This window comes from Tupaia chinensis, unplaced genomic scaffold (assembly GCF_000334495.1).
Source record: "Tupaia chinensis unplaced genomic scaffold, TupChi_1.0 Scaffold000093_1, whole genome shotgun sequence".
In the NCBI taxonomy this organism is placed as follows: domain Eukaryota; kingdom Metazoa; phylum Chordata; class Mammalia; order Scandentia; family Tupaiidae; genus Tupaia; species Tupaia belangeri.
The window spans coordinates 9350791-9357314 of NW_006159555.1; the positions used below are offsets into that span (position 1 = coordinate 9350791).

The following is a 6524-nucleotide window of genomic DNA, read 5'->3' on the forward strand; positions in this document are numbered from 1 at the left end:
TCATTGTCTAGAGAAAAAAAAAAAAAAAAAAAAAAAAAAAAAAAAAAAAACTGCTCAGAGTCCATCAGGCATAGCTTCTCTGATGTGCCTGTGCAAAAGAGCAGTGGGCAGGAAACATCTCATCTTGGAGCCTGACACCCTTCCCCTCCCTAAACCACAGCTGTCTATCCAGCTCCGAGGCTTGGCCCTTGGAGTCCACGATCATGCTGCTCATGCTGCTAGGTCCCAGGTTTTTGAGGATGGCGTATCTCCTTTTCAACACTTGGCAGCTGTGTCTCACCATTAGCCTCGTTCTCCCCTTGTTTCTCAGATGAGTCACAATGATTCCTCTCCATGTCACCTTAACCGACTGAGCAAAATGTTTGTTCATTTTAAAATATAACCATCCTTCATAGTCACAATGGGTGAAAAGGCCATCTGGCCAGTGGCCATTACCAGAAACTCTCTGGTATATTTCCCAATGACTAAGGTAAAGAAAGTCATGGAGGCAGAGTAGCAATGATTAAATATTTGTGCTCTGGGCTCAGGAATTTCATTCCTGGCATAACTACTAACAGTGTGTATGATGAGAAAGGTACTTAACTTCATTAAATGTCGTATTTCTTATTTGTATAATGGAGAAGACAATGGCACCCATTGGAGGACTTTAAAAGCTAATACATGGGGAGTTCTTAGCTCTGGGAAATGTTCTCAATGATGCAGATGATGAAGATTATCATCATATTGCAGCTACTCTTTACTTAATGGTCTGTTTAACTACCACTCAGATGCCCAGTTCTTCAGTGCCAGAAATCCTACATCTCAGTCTTCGTCTCTTTCCCACATTCAGTTAGTATTCACTACACAAAGCCTTCACAATCACACAAGACTACCTATTTTATGTGTAAATTTGCACTTTATCATGTACCCATAATAGTATTTATAATAAATAAAAACTACTCCACCAGATTTAAATTATTGTGTTGTCACTTTCTGGTGCTTACATAATATATGCTTTTTGTATAATGTCATGTGATAGCTATTGAAAAATACATAGCCTACGGTGTCACAACACACCATAAGACATCTGCCTTTAAGCTCCTTGCTTAGTGACCAATTTGTTTAATAACCTAGTGGTAGGAACAGAACTCCGTCATTAAATGAGGAGTGCCTATATGTTAGTCAAGAAGGGTGGAACCAAAGGTCCACATTTTCTTTTAATTTGCCAGAGGGTGCATGTTCTCTTGGAGAGGGAGAGAGAAAAAGTGAGAAAGCATCCCCTGATAGGGATTGCTCACACCACAAACCCCTCTTCTCCATTTCTCCATCCCTACAGGGTTTGGGGCACACATGTACACCGAGTATGTTTTTAAAGTTGCCAGATCTGGAACTTGAATTGCTCAGTTAGCCATATGGGATCCAGCGGCCTTAACCACCACACCACTGGCTGTATATTAAAGTTTATTTCATATACTTTAAATTTTTATTGAATTGCATAGCCAATAAAAAGGAATATAATAAAATACTTCTGAAACCTAGAACTTATCATTTCCAAGTTTAAAAGAATTTATTTTTAACCATACACAACCACCTTGCTTTGTGGATGGAGACACAGAAAAATAAAGAAACTTGCCCAAGGTCAATAAACTGACTAGAGGTAATGTCAATACTAAAACCCCAGTATTCTTATTTCAACTCCAGGGCCCTTTTTCTTACATTATTCTGCATTTTCTTGTATGATCATGTTCATTGGTGAAGACTCCTATTCTAGCCATTTTCTACCAGAGCAATTCTCAATGTCAGTAAATTCACATTTTGGTTGTTGTAACAGATAGCCTCAGAATAACCCTGGGTTTCAGAACATATTTACCCCTCATGTTAAAAGTTCAGGCAAACAATCCAGGGCTGATTTGGAGACCCTGCAATTATAAGAGTCCCAGGTCTCCTCTCTTTTGATGCCCTGCCCACCCCAGCACATGGTCACATCACCCTTTGGATTAAGGTAGCTATGCTTGCTTTTACTGTCATTTCCACTTTCCAGTAAGTAAGGATATAGAAAGAGGTAAAAGACTGGCTCATTAAAAAAAAAAAAATGCTATAAGGTGTGTGCCAGAGAGAGACAGAGAAAGAAAAGAACAGTAAGAAAGCATTCCCTGGGGAGATGATCATGCCTTCTCTTCCATTCCCGTCATGGGATCTGAGGGCACACAGGTACAGGTGTCCAGCTTGTTTTTCAAGGTGTTGGTCCAGAACTTGAATTCCATTCATGTGGACACCCATGTGGGATCCAGCTACCTTAACTACCATGCCATCGGCTCACTTCCTTACTTCTTTTTTTCCAACTGATTTAGTCTCTTTTTATTCTTTTGGTAATCTCTTCCAGAGTTAACTACTTCCACTGCAGGTGATTTGAAAAGGTTCCACTTCAAATGTTGGCAAGCTATAAGCATGGTCTTTTTCCTTTATTGCAACTCAGAATTAAAACTTTTGATTTTTTAAAATATATTCCAGTCCCACAAGTAGTTTTCACTGTAGAAAGTTTTTGAAGGCAGTCTTATGCTTTCTAGTAATAGTTTATAACCAGGCTCTAGCTTCTTCAGGAACACTACGTGAAGATTTAGTTTAAATGTATTAAACTAACAGGCATTCTCTCAATGGGTTTAAATGCATTTTATTTTTAGACAATCTACATGACATACTGTTTTCCTTAAAAACAATGCCTCCTTGTGACCAGCAGGTGGCATGGTGGTTAAGGCGCTGGACACTTCCACATGGCCAACCATGGTTCGAGTCCTGGATCTGGTGGCTTGCTTTCCCTCTCTCTCTCTCTCTCTCTCTCTCTCTCTCTCTCTCTCTCTGTGTGTGTGTGTGTGTGTGTGTGTGTGTGTGTGTGTGTGTTTCTCTAGTCAAATTTTTAAAAAAATGAATAAGTAAAATTAAACAAATAGTTCTTTTTAAAAAATGCCTCCACTCCAAATAAATCACAATCAAAATAAATGAAGCACTCAAGATGACATCAATCCCACTTGTCTTTAGTTTTGGTGTTTTGTAAATGACAAGCAGCAGTCAGTTATGATGACTGGTGATCCAAAGTAATTGCCAAATTTGTTGACATTTTTCCATTTCTAATCCATCCTTAAAGAAAATCATATATGGGATCACACCATCCTCTCAGTAGTCCAGCAGTGCAACCATGCCACCTGGATTCATGTTTTCACCAATGAAGAATGGTGGTATTTGAAATTAGCAAGAATATACTTGATTTATTCTGCAGTCTCTGTCATAAAAGGTTTTACTCTTTTTGGTCTCTGTTCTTCAAGTTTACCTTTGATTGACTTCATATAATCTCTGATGTTCTTCTTGTAGGCTTCTTTTGTGAAGCTGGTTTCCTGAAAGTGATGGTTCCTGACAATGTCAACACCAGTGACCGCTGTGCTTTCAGAACTTTCGCCATCAGGGCCTTCAGTGGAGGCATTTCCACCAATGAGTGAGTCATCAATGTTACCCTCTCTCCTACTGACCATCTCCCCCTCCACTTCCAGGCACAGCCTGACCATGATCTCTGGATCTTGTAAATGTTGGAGAACATCTCCTCATGGTTGATGAGGTTCCAGAAGATAATCACAGTGACTGCTAGAGGGAGACAAGGTGGTGCTAGTTGAGTAGGAGCCTAGAGCTCGGAGTAAGTGCAGTGCAGCTGGGGCAGTAATGTTGGGGATGGAGGAGGAGAGCGGGTAGAAAAAACTCACTTGCTCACTTCTAAGTCATACAGCTACATCTAGCTGCAAGAGCGGCTGTGAAATGACTCTTTTATTGTACTCACCAAAAATTCTATTTCTCTGTAAGGAAGAAAGACTAGATACTGGTGTACAATAAATAGTATCTGCCATAAACATGCATGTGCACATGCTCACATACATTTTACAAAAGCATTAAAGCCTTTATTTATTTTTTTAAATAATTATTTATTTAATTTTATTTATTCATTCATTTATTTTAATTTGACCAGAGAGAGATACACAGAGAGAGAGAGAGAGGGAAAGTGAGAAAGCAAGCCACCAGGTCCGGTACTTGAACCGTGGTCGGCCATGTGGGAGTGTCCAGCACCTTAACCACCATGCCACCTGCTGGTCCCACATTAGAGTCTTTAGATTTTAGTACAACAGCCGAAAGATATACATAGATCCTAAGCTTCTACAAAAAATAATCTATTTCTTGAAATGTGGTTCAGGAATAGCAGCTTTCACCTAAGGAACTATAAAAGTTGTATAGTGTTTTACACATTCTTAATGATATTTTCAAAGTTAATGAATAAAAAGGCAGACAGTAAGAATTGTTGGCAAGGGTGCAGAGAAACTGTAACTCTTGTACTCTGCTGGTGGGAATATAAAATGGTGCAGCCACTTCATAAAACAGTTTCTTAAATGTCAGAGTTGTAATATGATGCATATTTCCACTTCCTAGTTATCTTAATAAAAGAAATAAAAACTTATGTTCACACAAAGATTCATATGTGAATGTCCATAGGTAGGAATATTATCCATAATATCCAAAAATGTAGAAATAACCCACATGCTTATTAACCAGTGGATGAATAAGTAAAATGTGTTATATCCATACAATAAATACTATTTCAGCAATAAAAAGGACCAAAGTACTGATACATATTTTAACATGAATGCATCTCAAAAACATGTTAAGTGAAAGAAACCAGACACAAAAGATTATATACTATATGACCCATTTGTATGATATATCATAGGAAAATTAATAAAGACTGCCTGAAGCTGCGGTGGGAATGAAGAGTACAGATGAGCTACTGAATAGGTATCTTTTTGAAGTAATAGAAATGTTCTAAAATCTGATTGTCATAGCAGTGGCAAAACTCTGTGAACTTACTAAGAATTATTGAATTTTATACTTTTTATTTTTGAGAGATTTTTGCTATAGGATGTATGTGCTTACCAGAGAGACAGAAAGAGACAGTGAGACAGAAAAATCAGAGAAATCACTTTCCCGGGTGCTGGCCATGCTGCAGTTCCTTCTCCATTCTCCTCTTGGGATTCTCTCCCTTCCCCTACTTTTCCACTGAGCCTTAACACCCACCATAATTATAGTTATAACATAGTAGAGTAAATACGTTTGTGGAAGCCAGAAATTTTAACTGGGATTTGTAAATTTTTTAAAAATTATTTTATTTAACTTTATTTATTTTTGTGGGACCAGCAGTTAGCATAATGGCTATGTTGATGGACTCCCATGTAATCAACTGCGGTTCATGTCCTGGATCCGGTGACTTAAATGTATGCCAGGTGTGTGTGTATGTGTGTGCCCAAGATCCATAGAGGAAAATGGAGGAGAAGGGATTGCAGTATGGCCACTACCACCACCCCCCAGGGGGGATGATTTCTCGCTTTGTCTCTCTGTCTCTCTCTTTCTGGCAAGTGCATGCACCTTATAGCAAAAACCTCTAAAAAATTTAACTTTATTTATTTATTTTTAAATTTGACTAGAGAGGGACAGAGAGAGAGAAAGTGAGAAAGCAAGCTGCCAGGTTTGGGACTCGAACTGTGGTTGATCATTAGGGAGACCAGTGTCCCAGCCACCACACCACCTGCTAGCCCCTAAAATTTTGCTTTATATAATATTACATTGTATACTATTTCTTCAAATTAAAAAAAATTACAGAATACACAACATTCTCCCAAATGATTCGAAGTCCCCACTTAGACCATAGCAACCAGTAACAATATTGAGGGATTGCAGTACGGCCACTACCACCACCCCCCAGGGGGGATGATTTCTCGCTTTGTCTCTCTGTCTCTCTCTTTCTGGCAAGTGCATGCACCTTATAGCAAAAACCTCTAAAAAATTTAACTTTATTTATTTATTTTTAAATTTGACTAGAGAGGGACAGAGAGAGAGAAAGTGAGAAAGCAAGCTGCCAGGTTTGGGACTCGAACTGTGGTTGATCATTAGGGAGACCAGTGTCCCAGCCACCACACCACCTGCTAGCCCCTAAAATTTTGCTTTATATAATATTACATTGTATACTATTTCTTCAAATTAAAAAAAATTACAGAATACACAACATTCTCCCAAATGATTCGAAGTCCCCACTTAGACCATAGCAACCAGTAACAATATTGAAGTCACAGAGATGAAGACTAGATCTCCGCCTGTAAGGGGCTCATAATCCTATAAAGGAGAAAGGTTTATGCAAATTGCTGCTCTACAGGTATGATGGTGCTGGAGTAGGTACCTGTTTAAAATGAAGTAAAAAGAAATGAAAGGCCTGTCTTGGTCACTTCCTTCTCAGCTACTGCTCATCAGTGACTTCTTCACCTTCCTAAAACCTAAAATTGTACTTCAATTTCACATCACTTTTAGTAGATGACCATCATCATGGGAACAGGGTTTAAGAGAAGGAATCCCCCTTCTCTGTCCTGCCTCTCAGAACACAAACGAGCCAGCATCTGTACCCTCTCCTTCTGAAGGGAGTGTTTTCTTCCTGGTGAAGACTAATCCCTTCTTAGAGATGAGAC

General features: G+C 38.9%; 1 pseudogene; it reads right to left on the reverse strand.

The window, feature by feature from the left end:
* Positions 1-2985: 2985 nt before the first annotated feature.
* LOC106734310 (translationally-controlled tumor protein pseudogene) lies at positions 2986-3598 on the reverse strand (annotated as a pseudogene).
* Between the last annotated feature and the right edge of the window lie 2926 nt (positions 3599-6524).